This window comes from Pseudophryne corroboree, chromosome 8 (assembly GCF_028390025.1).
Source record: "Pseudophryne corroboree isolate aPseCor3 chromosome 8, aPseCor3.hap2, whole genome shotgun sequence".
Taxonomy (NCBI): Eukaryota; Metazoa; Chordata; class Amphibia; order Anura; family Myobatrachidae; genus Pseudophryne; species Pseudophryne corroboree.
Window position 1 is genome coordinate 120,715,432 of NC_086451.1, and position 16,678 is coordinate 120,732,109.

The following is a 16,678-nucleotide window of genomic DNA, read 5'->3' on the forward strand; positions in this document are numbered from 1 at the left end:
ACTTAAACAAATCATCTCACCATCAGAATCCTCCTTGTCAATTTCCTCCTCAGCGCCAGCAACACCCATATCCTAATCCTGGTGTACTTCAACAGTGACATCTTCAATTTGACTATCAGGAACTGGACTGCGGGTGCTCCTTCCAGCACTTGCAGGGGGCGTGCAAATGGTGGAAGGCGCCACCTCTTCCTGTCCAGTGTTGGGAAGGTCAGGCATCGCAGCCGACACAATTGGACTCTCCTTGGGGATTTGTGATTTAGAAGAACGCACAGTTCTTTGCTGTGCTTTTGCCAGCTTAAGTCTTTTCATTTTTCTAGCGAGAGGATGAGTGCTTCCATCCTCATGTGAATCTGAACCACTAGCCATGAACATAGGCCAGGGCCTCAGCCGTTCCTTGCCACTCCGTGTCGTAAATAGCATATTGGCAAGTTTACGCTTCTCCTCAGACGCTTTTAATTTTGATTTTTGGGTCATTTTACTGAACTTTTGTGTTTTGGATTTTACATGCTCTCTACTATGACATTGGGCATCGGCCTTGGCAGACGACGTTGATGGCATTTCATCGTGTCGCCCATGACTAGTGGCAGCAGCTTCAGAACGAGGTGGAAGTGAATCTTGATCTTTCCCTATTTTATCCTCCACATTTTTGTTCTCCATTTTTTAATGTGTGGAATTATATGCCTGTATCAATAGCAATGGCCTACTACTATATATACTGCGCACAACTGAAATGCACCACAGGTATGGATGGATAGTGTATTTGACGACACAGAGGTAGGTAGAGCAGTGGCCTACTGTACCGTACTGCTATATATTATATACTGGTGGTCAGCAAACTGTGCAAAACTTAAATGCACCACAGGTATGGAAGGATAGTATACTTGATGACACAGAGGTAGGTAGAGCAGTGGCCTACTGTACCGTACTGCTATATATTATATACTGGTGGTCAGCAAACTGTGCAAAACTGAAATGCACCACAGGTATGGATGGATAGTATACTTGACGACACAGAGGTAGGTAGAGCAGTGGCCTTCTGTACCGTACTCCTATATATTATATACTGGTGGTCAGCAAAATTATGCACTGTACTCCTACTATATACTACAATGCAGCACAGATATGGAGCGTTTTTCAGGCAGAGAACGTATAATACTGGTGGTCACTGGTCAGCAAAACTCTGCACTGTACTCCTCCTATATAATACTGCTGGTCCCCAGTCCCCACAATAAAGAAGTGTGAGCACAGATATATGCAGCACACTGAGCACAGACATGGAGCGTTTTTCAGGCAGACAACGTATAATACTGGTGGTCACTGGTCAGCAAAACTCTGCACTGTACTCCTCCTATATAATATACTGCTGGTCCCCATTCCACACAATAAAGCAGTGTGAGCACAGATATATGCAGCACACTGAGCACAGATATGGAGCGTTTTTCAGGCAGACAACGTATAATGCAATTGTAAAAAATTACCAGGTGAGCACTCAATACCAATGATGGACACAAAAATATAAAAATAAACTAATTTATTACATAAACTAATAACATATAACACTTTAAAATAGACAAGACCACAACACAGTAATCATATAAAACTGAGGTTCCGGAGACCTCTAGAATAAGCAATGGTATGAACTATTTGTAAGTACTTGGAAAGCAGTCATAATAACCTTGAATAAGAGATAATTCTCTAATATCTTTTATCTGTATTTAATTACTCGCCCAAAAGTAGAAGCACAAGAATTTTAGCACGGTCGTGCATATGGGTGTCCTCAAATTGATGTAAGTTCGATTCCAATTGGAAAAAGTTCATCAGTTTCCAAATCCACTAGATGTATGAGCGGTGCAAAAAATGGGAGTTGTATAATTACTGTTACTCACAGTCTAGGACGGCTTTTCCTCGCTGCACCACAGTATTTGTTTGTAGCCGCTCTATATCACCCTGGACACGGGTGAGACATCCGTCAGTGGCGGGACTCGTCAGCAGCGCATTCCGTCTTCGGCGCAAGCGGGGAGCTGTTCTCCACTCCGACAAAGTGTGGATGCACCAGTATACCGTTCTCTACCCCCAGCACAGATGGAATAATGCTCACCAGGGCAGGATGTAAGGTGTTCCCGGTATGATCCAGGAAAATGAACGGTGCAGTCTCGCTGGAGATGAACAATTGCCGGCAAATGTTGTAATCAGCTGCTAGGAGGACACGCTCTAATTCTTGTGGGCAATGGGGTATTGGTGACTCCTTCTCTCTGTACCCTCAACGCGTTTCTCCGCACCCCAGGCGGCTTCTTCAAGAGGCAGAGTGTTCTACTCTGAACATTGCTTCTCATTCTTTTATACCTTGTCTTTTATAATTAGTGAGAACAGGTGTGTGTAGGATCTCAACAGGTGCATTCTCATTTGCACTCTCATATAGCAATGTTTAGCTCAGAGTATCACTAAAAGTGGTCTGTTTAGATAATAACAACAGTAGTTAACATTTAAAAATACTTAATAATATTATACTAATACATATACAAATTGCTCGTATATAGCTACATGCTTATTGTGATGCGGACAGAATAGGAGGCTCTAAATGTATAAATATCATTACTCCAAACTATTATAATATCTAGTAGTAGGAATATATAATTACTCAATTTGATAAATGACAAAATCATGGTAATATAATCTTTATCTAATGTTGCTTTCTAAATTACACAAACATCTCATAATTTAATTATTTTTATTTTTATTATTACATTTATTATGTTATATTAATGCAGTGCAGAGTATGAAGCTCTACATCTCTGCACATGCGTTCACAATATACCTTTACCAATATCTAAACAAATGAGAGAGCTCCGTCGCTACGTTATCTTTACTAGCACACATATTGGGCTCTCCCATATATTAGTTTAAGTAGTCTCCAACTAAAACAGCCCAGTTAGGAAATGTATATAAAATCATATAGACCCGTGCCCAGGGACGCGAGCAGACCTAATAGATCGACATATTGCTAGCAGTATAGAGAAAATGTCAGGTCTGGTCGCAATCGTGGGCACCGGCCAACCATTATTTTTCTTCTTACCAGAGAATACCCCCCCCCCCCCCTAAAAAGATGTAGTTAGATAGGGGGACTACAGAAATATGAGGGAGCCAGGATTAGGATCAAGGATGAGCTTTTATACATCAAAAAGTTGTTGATAAGGGAAAGGAAGGAGGCCAAGGACAGAACATACAAAAGAGACCCTACATGTATCTAACATTGGTTAAATGAATTCAAGATCTATTGTTTCATTTAACCCATGTGGCTTCAAAGATTGCAGTCTCCAGATCCAAGCAGCTTCCTGGCGACATAATGTCCTAAAACGGTCCCCTCCTCTTGGGGTAACCTTAATCTGTTCGAGACCGATTAGTTGCAAACATGTAGGGTTACTGGCATGGACTTCTGTATAATGCCGTGAGACACTGTGATTCATGTAGCTTTTAAGGATATTTCTCCTATGTTCCATGAATCGCAGGTTTAATGCCCTAGTGGTACGTCCCACATAGTATAAGTGACAGGAACAGCGCAACAGATAAATCACAAAATGTGAGCTGCAGTTAATAAATGATTGAATCTTAAACTCTGTTTTTGAACCCGGTGCAGATATGTGTTTAATTTTATTAACTACATGATTACACGTTGTGCATTTGTTATGATTACATCTAAAAAAAAAACATAACTTTTGGGCCCACTAGTGTTTGTTGTTCACTCAGAGCTATATTTTCACACGATCCACTAAAAAAGCCCACGATTGCGACCAGACCTGACATTTTCTCTATACTGCTAGCGATATGTCGATCTATTAGGTCTGCTCGCGTCCCTGGGCACGGGTCTATATGATTTTATTTATATACATTTCCTAACTGGGCTGTTTTAGTTGGAGACTACTTAAACTAATATATGGGAGAGCCCAATATGTGTGCTAGTAAAGATAACGTAGCGACGGAGCTCTCTCATTTGTTTAGATATTGGTAAAGGTTTATTGTGAACGCATGTGCAGAGATGTAGAGCTTCATACTCTGCACTGCATTAATATAACAAAATAAATGTAATAATAAAAATAAAAATAATTAAATTATGAGATGTTTGTGTAATTTAGAAAGCAACATTAGATAAAGATTATATTACCATGAATTTGTCATTTATCAAATTGAGTAATTATATATTCCTACTACTAGATATTATAATAGTTTGGAGTAATGATATTTATAAATTTAGAGCCTCCTATTCTGTCCGCATCGCAATAAGCATGTAGCTCTATACGAGCAATTTGTATATGTATTAGTATAATTTTATTAAGTATTTTTAAATGTTAACTACTGTTGTTATTATCTAAACAGACCACATTTAGTGATACTCTGAGCTAAACATTGCTATATGAGAGTGCAAATGAGAATGCACCTGTTGAGATCCTACACACACCTGTTCTCACTAATCATAAAAGACAAGGTATAAAAGAATGAGAAGCAATGTTCAGAGTAGAACACTCTGCCTCTTGAAGAAGCCGCCTGGGGTGCGGAGAAACGCGTTGAGGGTACAGAGAGAAGAAGTCACCAATACCCCATTGCCAACAAGAATTAGAGCGTGTCCTCCTAGCAGCTGATTACAACATTTGCCGGCAATTGTTCATCTCCAGCGAGACTGCACCGTTCATTTTCCTGGATCATACCGGGAACACCTTACATCCTGCCCTGGTGAGCATTATTCCATCTGTGCTGGGGGTAGAGAACGGTATACTGGTGCATCCACACTTTGTCGGAGTGGAGAACAGCTCCCCGCTTGCGCCGCAGACGGACTACGCCGCTGACGAGTCCCGCCGCTGACGGATGTCTCACCCGTGCCCAGGGTGATATAGAGCGGCTACAAACAAATTACTGTGGTGCAGCGAGGAAAAGCCGTCCTAGACTGTGAGTAACAGTTATTATACAACTCCCATTTTTTGCACCGCTCATACATCTAGTGGATTTGGAAACTGATGAACTTTTTCCAATTGGAATCGAACTTACATTAATTTGAGGACACCCATATGCACGACCGTGCTAAAATTCTTGTGCTTCTACTTTTGGGCGAGTAATTAAATACAGATAAAAGATATTAGAGAATTATCTCTTATTCAAGGTTATTATGACTGCCTTCCAAGTACTTACAAATAGTTCATACCATTGCTTATTCTAGAGGTCTCCGTTTTATATGATTACTGTGTTGTGGTCTTGTCTATTTAAAAGTGTTATATGTTATTAGTTTATGTAATAAATTAGTTTATTTTAATATTTTTGTGTCCATCATTGGTATTGAGCGCTCACCTGGTAATTTTTTACAATTGCTTTGTTGTTTGAGGAGGCTGACTACCTCCCCACCAGGTGGCAGCTAATTCCAGGGTGCACACACACACAGGTCTGCCCAGCGCCATTATAACCCCTATTCTTTTTCTTGCAGACAACGTGTAATACTGGTGGTCACTGGTCAGCAAAACTCTGCACTGTACTCCTCCTATATAATATACTGGTGGTCCCCAGTACCCACAATAAAGCAGTGTGAGCACAGATATATGCAGCACACTGAGCACAGATATGGAGCATTTTTCAGGCAGACAACGTATAATACTGTTGGTCACTGGTCAGCAAAACTCTGCACTGTACTCCTCCTATATAATATACTGGTGGTCCCCAGTACCCACAATAAAGCAGTGTGAGCACAGATATATGCAGCACACTGAGCACAGATATGGAGCATTTTTCAGGCAGACAACGTATACTGGTGGTCACTGGTCAGCAAAACTCTGCACTGTACTCCTCCTATATAATATACTGGTGGTCCCCAGTACCCACAATAAAGCAGTGTGAGCACAGATATATGCAGCACACTGAGCACAGATATGGAGCGTTTTTCAGGCAGACAACGTATACTGGTGGTCACTGGTCAGCAAAACTCTGCACTGTACTCCTCCTATATAATACTGCTGGTCCCCAGTCCCCACAATAAAGCAGTGTGAGCACAGATATATGCAGCACACTGAGCACAGATATGGAGCGTTTTTCAGGCAGACAACGTATAATACTGGTGGTCACTGGTCAGCAAAACTCTGCACTGTACTCCTCCTATAATACTGCTGGTCCCCAGAATAAAGATATGCAGCCCCCTGAAACAAAGTGAGAGAACGCCAGCCACGTCCTCTCACTATCATTTCCAATGCACGAGTGAAAAATGGCGGTGACGCGCGGCTCCTTATATAGAATCCGAATCTCACGAGAATCCGACAGCGGGATGATGACGTTCGAAGGCGCGCTCGGGTTAACCGAGCCATACGGGAGAATCCGAGTATGCCTCGGACCCGTATAAAATGGGTGAAGTTCGGGGGGTTCGGTTTTGGAGGAACCGAACTCGCTCATCTCTAATCAAAACTAGGGATTAGCGGGTTTGGTAACCAAATCCCCCAAAACTTTGTACGCCTTTCTTGGATCCCAAAACGAGGCCAAAGGTCATCTTCCTGCTGTAGGAATCTTGTGGGTTTTGTATTCTACAGATGGAGCCACACTAGTCGTAGCTCTGTCTGTGACTAGGCACGCCCGCGCGTCCAGCCGGATGCGTACGCCCACAACTGAGACATGCCCCATTCACTTGACTGGAGATGTCTCCATCTGGGCGGGTAGTGCACACCCAGACAGAGACACTCAGAATGGGAGCGTCTCTGTGCACCCCCGGTGTGACTAGGCGGACGGATCACTGAGTCACACCGGGAGTGCACACCTGTGATGGAGCCGCCTCAGATGAGTGCAGCTCCATCTGTATATAAATCCCGTGCATCAGCGCCATCTTCACTCCGGCTGTGGAGAGTGTACTTGATGGATGTGTCTGTCTCCAGTACTGTGTCTGGTGTGGTTTGGGCTGGCTGTATCTGAAAAAGGAGATCTCTCTCTGCTGTATCTAAAAAAGAGGTGCTCTCTCTCAGAGGCGTCACTAGGGTTGGTGTCACTCAGTGTGGTAACTCATGGTGTCACCCCCCATGGACTTCCTCCCATATCACACCACACACATCCTTAGTAATGTTTTTGTACTAGTTTTACTTGTAAATCAGAATTCCTGTATATCACTGAATGCGATGGCAATAGTAGTGACATAGGACCCTAATCAGGTTGGTTTGCATATTCTGCTAAAAAGCAGTATCTGAAATCGTTTCTGTAGCATGCTGGGGTCCGTCCAGCATGCTAATTGGCATCCAGCGATAACTGCCGTGTGCAGCCTCACTGACACTACAGGAGCGCACAGCCAATCAGGAGAGTGCCACGACGTGGCGCTCCATGATTGGCTGAAGGGACCCTCTTTGACTGGAGTCAGGGGGGGTCCTGGCAGTCGGGGGAAAGGGGTCCCATGTGTAAACATGGGACCCCTTTCAGTGCGTGGTCGGGTTTCCGGTTTGTTTTTTTGCCAAGTACGTGGATTATACAAAGAACAGAAGATACACTGGATTATGTGAGTATAATTTTTTCACAGGTACCCCGAGGATTCTACATGGAGAAGAAGACCGAGCCTCGTGTGAACATAGGTAAGTATGTATGTATGGAGGTATGCATGTATGTAATAAACTTTTACTGTCACGGTGTGTGTGTCCTGATTTTGTTGGGTATTTTTTTAGTAGTTTTACTACAGGTACCAGCGGGCCCGGTTTTCTACCGCATGCTGGTACTTGTGGTTCTCCAAGTACCAGCTTGCGGGGGAGGCTTGCTGGGACTTGTAGTACTGCTACTAAAAACAATATTCTGATTTTTTACACTTGGCTATCAGCCCCCCATCCGCCGCCCTTGGATGGGGGGGACAGCCTCGGGCTTCATCCCTGGCCCTTGGGTGGCTGGAGGGGGGGGACCCCTTGATTTAAGGGGTTCCCACTCCTCCAGGGTACCCCGGCCAGGGGTGACTAGTTGAGGATGTAATGCCAGGGCCGCCAGGACCTCAATAAAAGTGTCCCCCGGCTGTGGCATTATGTACCTGGCTAGTGGAGCCCGGTGCTGGTTCAAAAAATACGGGGTCCCCTACGCTTTTTGTCCCCCGTATTTTTTGCACCAGGACCAGGCGCAGAGCCCGGTGCTGGTTGATGAAATATGGGGGAACCCCTGTCATTTTTTTACCCATATTTTGACAACCAGGACCGGCTCAAAGAGCCCGAGGCTGGTTTTGCTTAGGAGGGGGGACCCCACACATTTTTATTTTTTATTTTTAACACTTTTTTTTTTTTACGAAAGGTGCACAATGAAGCCCTGCACGGATTTCACAGATCCGGCCGAGATTCATTGTGTTAATGTCGGCAGTGTTTTACTATTCACTCACGTAAAACACTGCCAAAAAATACGAATGACATCGACATCGGAAAACACGAAAATGCAGAATACGACAGCATAGTAAATTAGTCGTAATAAATTAAAAAAGTTGCAATTTCACACATTCGATGTCATTCGTGTTTGAACTTTAACCTCATTCTGAAAATTACGAATTTTAGTAAATATACCCCAGAATGAGCCGAAAATCACATTATTGCACACAGAATGAGCTGAAAATCACAGTATAGTACACGGTATGAGCATAAATTCACATTATAGCACACAGAATGAGCCGAAAATCACATTACGCAACATACAGTAGATGAAGACAAAATTCACATATGCCACACAGTATGATCCACAATTCAGGGCCAGGGAGATTGACAGCAGAGACAGTGACAGAGAGAGGGAGAGGGACATAGGGAAGCAGGGTAAGAGCACCTGAGATGAGCAGTGGAAGGGGGTGTAGTTGGCGGCGGTGCGGAGTTGAAGGCCCTGGGCAGCGGAGGACGTGGGCGGCGGCAGTGTGCAGGATGTGGCTGGCGTGGGTGAGGAGAATAGCAAGCCGCCAGAGCATCCTCACACTTCTCCCTCCTAGAGTCCCGGCGGCATGATGACGTTCAGACCCGGCCGTGGCGGAGTCCTCCTCTTCCAGGGGTGGGGGGGAGGGGATGCGATCAAAACTGAGCGGCGGCGGAGTCTTCTTGTTGCAGGCGGGGGTATATGATTTTGAGTTGGCGGGGGTGCGATCGTAAGGCAAATAGAGCAGTGCAGTTACGATTGCACCGTCGCCATATCAGAGACACAGATGGGGAAAATACCAAAGATATACAGACTGTACAGTATATAGGAAAGTGAGCGAGGCACTTATGGGAAAGGGGAATGAGGCATAGAAGGGTTGAGGGGCAGAGGCACAGACGGAGGGGTGACAAAAACACAGCTGATATAGGTGAAAGGTTCACTTGGGTGAGTAGGAGCAGAGGCACACATGGGGATATAGGGAAAGAGTTACACATGGGTATACTGGGGAAGGAGGAACACATGGGGATACAGGGGAAAGAGGCACACATGGGGATACAGGGGAAAGAGGCACACATGGGGATATAGGGGAAAGAGGCACCCTTGGGGATACAGGGGAAAGAGGCACACCTGGGGATACAGGGGAAAGAGGCACACATGGATACAGGGGAAAGAGGCACACCTGGGGATACAGGGGAAAGAGGCACACATGGGGATACAAGGGAAAGAGGCACACATGTAGATACAGGGGAAAGAGGCATGCCTGGGGATACAGGGGAAAGAGGCACGCCTGGGGATATAGGGGAAAGAGGCACACCTTGGGATACAGGGGAAAGAGGAACACATGGATACAGGGGAAAGAAGCACACATAGGGATACAGGGGAAAGAGGCACACATGTGGATAAAGGGGAAAGAGGCACACCTGGGGATATAGGGGAAAGAGGCACACCTGGGGATACAGGGGAAAGAGGCACACATGGATACAGGGGAAAGAAGCACACATAGGGATACAGGGGAAAGAGGCACACCTGGGGATACAGGGGAAAGAGGCACACCTGGGGATTTAGGGGAATGAAGCATACCTGGGAAACTTGTGGGAGCTAGAAGAAGCAGGAGAAGGAGAACACAGGAGCAGCAAGAGACCTGGGGGCGGGGCAACATGCAGTGCAGTAAATACTGAAGAGAGGAAACTACTAAACTAGTCGGGAGAGGTTGCAGTGAATGCCCTGTGAGGCTGCTGTAACTGGAGAGCGGGGGAGGGGGGCACACAACCCCCATGATGGTAACTACAACCTGGATGTAAAGGTAAAATGCTGCCAGTGGAGGCCACTGGCACTGATGATCCCAGCCCTGGGCTGCTTCCTCCTCAGAGACATCTGCCTGCAGCCGCGATCATCAGCACCAGCATGGCCCCTGTACACAGTGACACTGTACTTCCTGCAACCCCCACACTTCTCAGCTGTACCTGCTGCCGGCCACTTCAATCAGTCCTGCCCCTCAGCAATGCCAGCATTCGCCAGCTTGTAAATAGCTGCCCTCCGCCTTGCCCCACATAGCGCTGATGAGAGCCGCGCCTCTGAGGGGAGGGGACTCGGAGTGAAGAGTCTAAAGACCCGGCCAGTGGGATCGTGCTGACAGTCAGTGCCCTGTCCTGTGCTGTCACCTAGCTTGCCGCTGCCTGTCAGCTATTGACAGGCGAAGAAAGCAGCAGAGCGCGGGGTGAGCTCCTATTGAGCCTGGTGCCTGCAGCACATAGTGCCGGGGAGGAGGAGGTGTGGACGTCGCTGCTGACATGTCTCTGTCAGGTCTTTGGATGGGATTAGGGTGCAGCTGGGAGTGCAGGGCTCTATTTGGTGTCACCCCATTGAAGGGTTACACCCGGGTGCGGGCCGCACCCCCCTCAGGACGCCACTGCTCTCTCTGTCTGCTGTATCTGAAAAAGGAGTGCTCTCTCTGTCTGCTGTATCTGAAAGAGGTGATCTGGCCATCCATCCAGGGGCTCTGCTCCAGTGCAAAATGAAAATAAAAAAAGCTAAAAACAAAAAGCCTAAACTCATAATTATTAAAACAATATAATTTTTTTGTTTGTGCTGTACCCCAGTGTGCTATACAATTTTTATTTTATTTTCATATGACACTAACACTCATACTGTGGTACATTATTTCCTACTCATAAACGTATTGTGCAATGCTGTCGGTGCAGTCAAGCTCAGTGTGTAATTATTATATATATTTCTGACTCATTTGTGTGGCACTCTAACCACCGGTGTGTGATGTAAAAAATACTTCTACATATTTCTGACTCATTTGTGTGATGCTGTCGGTGCAGTCAACCACAGTTTGTAATTATTCCAAGTTTGAAGTCAGAATCACCGGACCAACACTGCACAGACAGCGGAGATCATCTGGGTTTTATGAAGGATCTGAGGAAGGCCCAACAGAGGCTGAAACACATTGGAGACATTATTGACTTTGCTATCTAAACCACACTGATCATCGTTACACGGAGCACTCACTGCTTAAACATCTGTGAAAGACCCGGTCACGTGACCAGGACATCCGGAAAGCATGCTCGCAACCTAGCAACCGCCAGATGGAGGACGAGGAAGGAAGCCGGTGACGGAGCTCGGTGACCAGCGAGAGAGGACAGCAGGTGAGTGTCCATATGAGGTGGGGGGTCACACAACGAGAAGCTCTGTAGAGCGCCCTCTGGGTTTCCACTAACCTCAGACAGGCTTCACTCTCAGACTGACCGGCGCACGGGGGGCGGCTGTAGCAAGACGCACCACGGGCGGCTGGGGCGAGAGAGGAGAGGCTAGTCCGGAAAACCACTTCTGTTTAACCACTCTGTGCTGGCATACCTGAGGTTTTTCCACACCGTGAAGACCCTAAGCATCTTTCATAGTGTCATTTCAAGGTTTACTGTGTACTAAAAGACTTGCTATACAACATATATGCGGGACGCCACAATAAGAAAGAGAGACTGTGAGACACGTTCCACGGATACTTTTTAAAGAACTTTATCATTTGAATAAAAGAGCACAGTGCTTTAAAGTATTCTTATCAGCCACCATTTTGTTTTCTTTATTATTTAATTAGTATTCCGGTTCATCAGCATCTGTAGATTATCTGTAAGGGACCTCACATTTGCCCATTTGTGTCAAAAAGAAACGGTGTAGAATGTAACAGACATACAGCATTCCAGACAACCAGTGTATATTTAACTAAGCCAGTAGCTTACTGCAATCAACACTAGGATTGAGCGCAGCACGTTAATCTGTATTACATGCCTATTTGGAATGCTACTGTATGGCTAAAATAATCATTAACCATTTTTTTGAATGGTGACCTTATCATATGCAGTCACATTAGACATATCAGTAATAATTGTAGGCAGTTCCTTCAGTCCGGAACAGATGCCAAAAGTTTTTGCTGAATGATCTGCATCACTGCCACTGGGTCTCTTAGAAAAATGTGCAGAATGGTAAAAATGTCCTAAAATTTTCCAGGCTCGAAACAAAAAAAAAAGAGTTTGTATTTTGTTTTTGTGTGATTAGATTGGTCAAGTGGTACATAACTCCTGCCAAATTCTTTCTAAGCTAATCCTTTATCTCTTTCTTTTACAGGAATTACAGAAATTTGGAAATGAAGACTGATCCTTATTTAAGTGTTTAGGGTTTAGTTGCCTCAGCTAGCTTTACGCTCAGTATGTACCACATATGTATGTGTTTGACCAATATACACAACTAATTTTTGTATTACTTAAATATATTTCCTTTCCACTTTATTGCAGATATCCTGGACAAAGAACAAAACCTGCAAGATCCGATGCGTGGATGATGACGTTTTGGTTTTTATTAGTGATGAGCGGGTTCGGTTTCTCGGAAACCGAACCCCCCCGAAATTCAGCCTTTTTACACGGGTCCGAGCCGTGCTCGGATTCTCCCGTGTGGCTCGGGTAAACCGAGCGCGCCCGAACATCATCATCCCGCTGTCGGATTCTCGCGAGACTCGGATTCTATATAAGCATCCGCGCGTCTCCGCCATTTTCACACGAGCATTGAGATTGATAGGGAGAGGACGTGGCTGGCGTCCTCTCCGTTATAGTAGAAAAGAGTGACTTAGTTATAATTGTGGGGAGAATTGGGGACGGGGAGCAGCTGTTAGGGAGTACAGTGCAGGGTTTTGATTATAATACCACCAGTGAGTTTAATCCGTTGTTTCTCTGCCTGATAAAAACACTCCACCATATCTGTGCTCAGTGTGCTGCACTGCTGCATGATATATCTGTGCTGAGTGCACTGCTCACACTGCCTAATTGTGGGGACTGGGGAGCAGTTATAGCAGGAGTACAGTGCACAATTTTGCTGACAGTGACCACCAGTCCAGTATACGTTTGTCTGCCTGAAAAACACTCCTGTGGTGGCTTTTTTTTTCTTCATACTAGTTTAGCAGTCTGCTGACAGTGTCCACCAGGTCCGTTATTATTATACAGTATATTATATATATATATATAGCAGTACGGTAGGCCACGGCTGTACCTACCTCTGTGTCGTCAGTCGTCGTCCATAAGTAATATAATACTATACTATCCATCCATCTACATTGTATACCTGTGGTGGCTTTTTTTTTCTTCATACTAGTTTAGCAGTCTGCTGACAGTGTCCACCAGGTCCGTTATTATTATACAGTATATTATATATATATATATATATATAGCAGTACGGTAGGCCACGGCTGTACCTACCTCTGTGTCGTCACTCGTCCTCCATAAGTAATATAATACTATACTATCCATCCATCTACATTGTATACCTGTGGTGGCTTTTTTTTTCTTCATACTAGTTTAGCAGTCTGCTGACAGTGTCCACCAGGTCCGTTATTATATTATACAGTATATCATATATATATAGCAGTACGGTAGGCCACGGCTGTACCTACCTCTGTGTCGTCAGTCGTCGTCCATAAGTAATATAATACTATACTATCCATCCATCTACATTGTATACCTGTGGTGGCTTTTTTTTTCTTCATACTAGTTTAGCAGTCTGCTGACAGTGTCCACCAGGTCCGTTATTATATTATACAGTATATTAAATACATATAGCAGTACGATAGGCCACGGCTGTACCTACCTCTGTGTCGTCAGTCGTCCTCCATAAGTAATATAATACTATACTATCCATCCATCTACATTGTATACCTGTGGTGGCTTTTTTTTTCTGCATACTAGTTTAGCAGTCTGCTGACAGTGTCCACCAGGTCCGTTATTATTATACAGTATATTATATATATATAGCAGTACGGTAGGCCACGGCTGTACCTACCTCTGTGTCGTCACTCGTCCTCCATAAGTAATATAATACTATACTATCCATCCATCTACATTGTATACCTGTGGAGGCTTTTTTTTTTCTTCATACTAGTTTAGCAGTCTGCTGACAGTGTCCACCAGGTCCGTTATTATATTATACAGTATATTATATATATATAGCAGTACGGTAGGCCACGGCTGTACCTACCTCTGTGTCGTCAGTCGTCGTCAATAAGTAATATAATACTATACTATCCATCCATCTACATTGTATACCTGTGGTGGCTTTTTTTTTCTTCATACTAGTTTAGCAGTCTGCTGACAGTGTCCACCAGGTCCGTTATTATATTATACAGTATATTATATATATATAGCAGTATGGTAGGCCACGGCTGTACCTACCTCTGTGTCGTCAGTCGTCGTCCATAAGTAATATAATACTATACTATCCTTCCATCTACATTGTATACCTGTGGTGGCTTTTTTTTTCTTCATACTAGTTTAGCAGTCTGCTGACAGTGTCCACCAGGTCCGTTATTATATTATACAGTATATTATATATATATAGCAGTACGGTAGGCCACGGCTGTACCTACCTCTGTGTCGTCAGTCGTCGTCCATAAGTAATATAATACTATACTATCCATCCATCTACATTGTATACCTGTGGTGGCTTTTTTTTTCTTCATACTAGTTTAGCAGTCTGCTGACAGTGTCCAACAGGTCCGTTATTATTATACAGTATATTATATTTATATATAGCAGTACGGTAGGCCACGGCTGTACCTACCTCTGTGTCGTCAGTCGTCCTCCATAAGTAATATAATACTATACTATTCATCCATCTACATTGTATACCTGTGGTGGCTTTTTTTTTCTTCATACTAGTTTAGCAGTCTGCTGACAGTGTTCACCAGGTCCGTTATTATTATACAGTATATTATATATATATATAGCAGTACGGTAGGCCACGGCTGTACCTACCTCTGTGTCGTCAGTCGTCCTCCATAAGTAATATAATACTATACTATCCATCCTTCTACATTGTATACCTGTGGTGGCTTTTTTTTTTCTTCATACTAGTTTAGCAGTCTGCTGACAGTGTCCACCAGGTCCGTTATTATTATACAGTATATTATATATATATATATATATATATATAGCAGTACGGTAGGCCATGGCTGTACCTACCTCTTTGTCGTCAGTCGTCCTCCATAACTAATATAATACTATACTATCCATCCATCTACATTGTATACCTGTGGTGGCTTTTTTTTTCTTCATACTAGTTTAGCAGTCTGCTGACAGTGTCCACCAGGTCCGTTATTATTATACAGTATATTATATATATATATAGCAGTACGGTAGGCCACGGCTGTACCTACCTCTGTGTCGTCAGTCGTCCTCCATAAGTAATATAATACTATACTATCCATCCATCTACATTGTATACCTGTGGCGGCTTTTTTTTTCTTCATACTTGTTTAGCAGTCTGCTGACAGTGTCCACCAGGTCCGTTATTATATTATACAGTATATTATATATATTTAGCAGTACGGTAGGCCACGGCTGTACCTACCTCTGTGTCGTCAGTCGTCGTCCATAAGTAATATAATACTATACTATCCATCCATCTACATTGTATACCTGTGGCGGCTTTTTTTTTCTTCATACTAGTTTAGCAGTCTGCTGACAGTGTCCACCAGGTCCGTTATTATTATACAGTATATTATATATATATATAGCAGTACGGTAGGCCACGACTGTACCTACCTCTGTGTCATCAGTCGTCGTCCATAAGTAATATAATACTATACTATCCATCCATCTACATTGTATACCTGTGGTGGCTTTTTTTTTCTTCATACTAGTTTAGCAGTCTGCTGACAGTGTCCACCAGGTCCGTTATTATTATACAGTATATTTTATATATATATATATATATATATATATATATAGCAGTACGGTAGGCCATGGCTGTACCTACCTCTATGTCGTCACTCGTTCTCCATAAGTAATATAATACTATACTATCCATCCTTCTACATTGTATACCTGTGGTGGCTTTTAGTTGTGCGCATTAAAATATGGAGAACAAAAATGTGGAGGTTTAAAAAATAGGGAAAGATCAAGATCCACTTCCACCTCGTGCTGAAGCTGCTGCCACTAGTCATGGCCGAGACGATGAAATGCCATCAACGTCGTCTGCCAAGGCCGATGCTCAATGTCATAGTACAGAGCATGTAAAATCCAAAACACAAAGGATCAGTAAAAAAATTACCCAAAAATCAAAATTAAAAGCGTCTGAGGAGAAGCGTAAACTTGCCAATATGCCATTTACGACACGGAGTAGCAAGGAACGGCTGAGGCCCTGGCCTATGTTCATGGCTAGTGGTTCAGCTTCACATGAGGATGGAAGCACTCATCCTCTCGCTAGAAAAAAGAAAAGACTTAAGGTGGCAAAAGCACAGCAAAGAACTGTGCGTTCTTCGAAATCACAA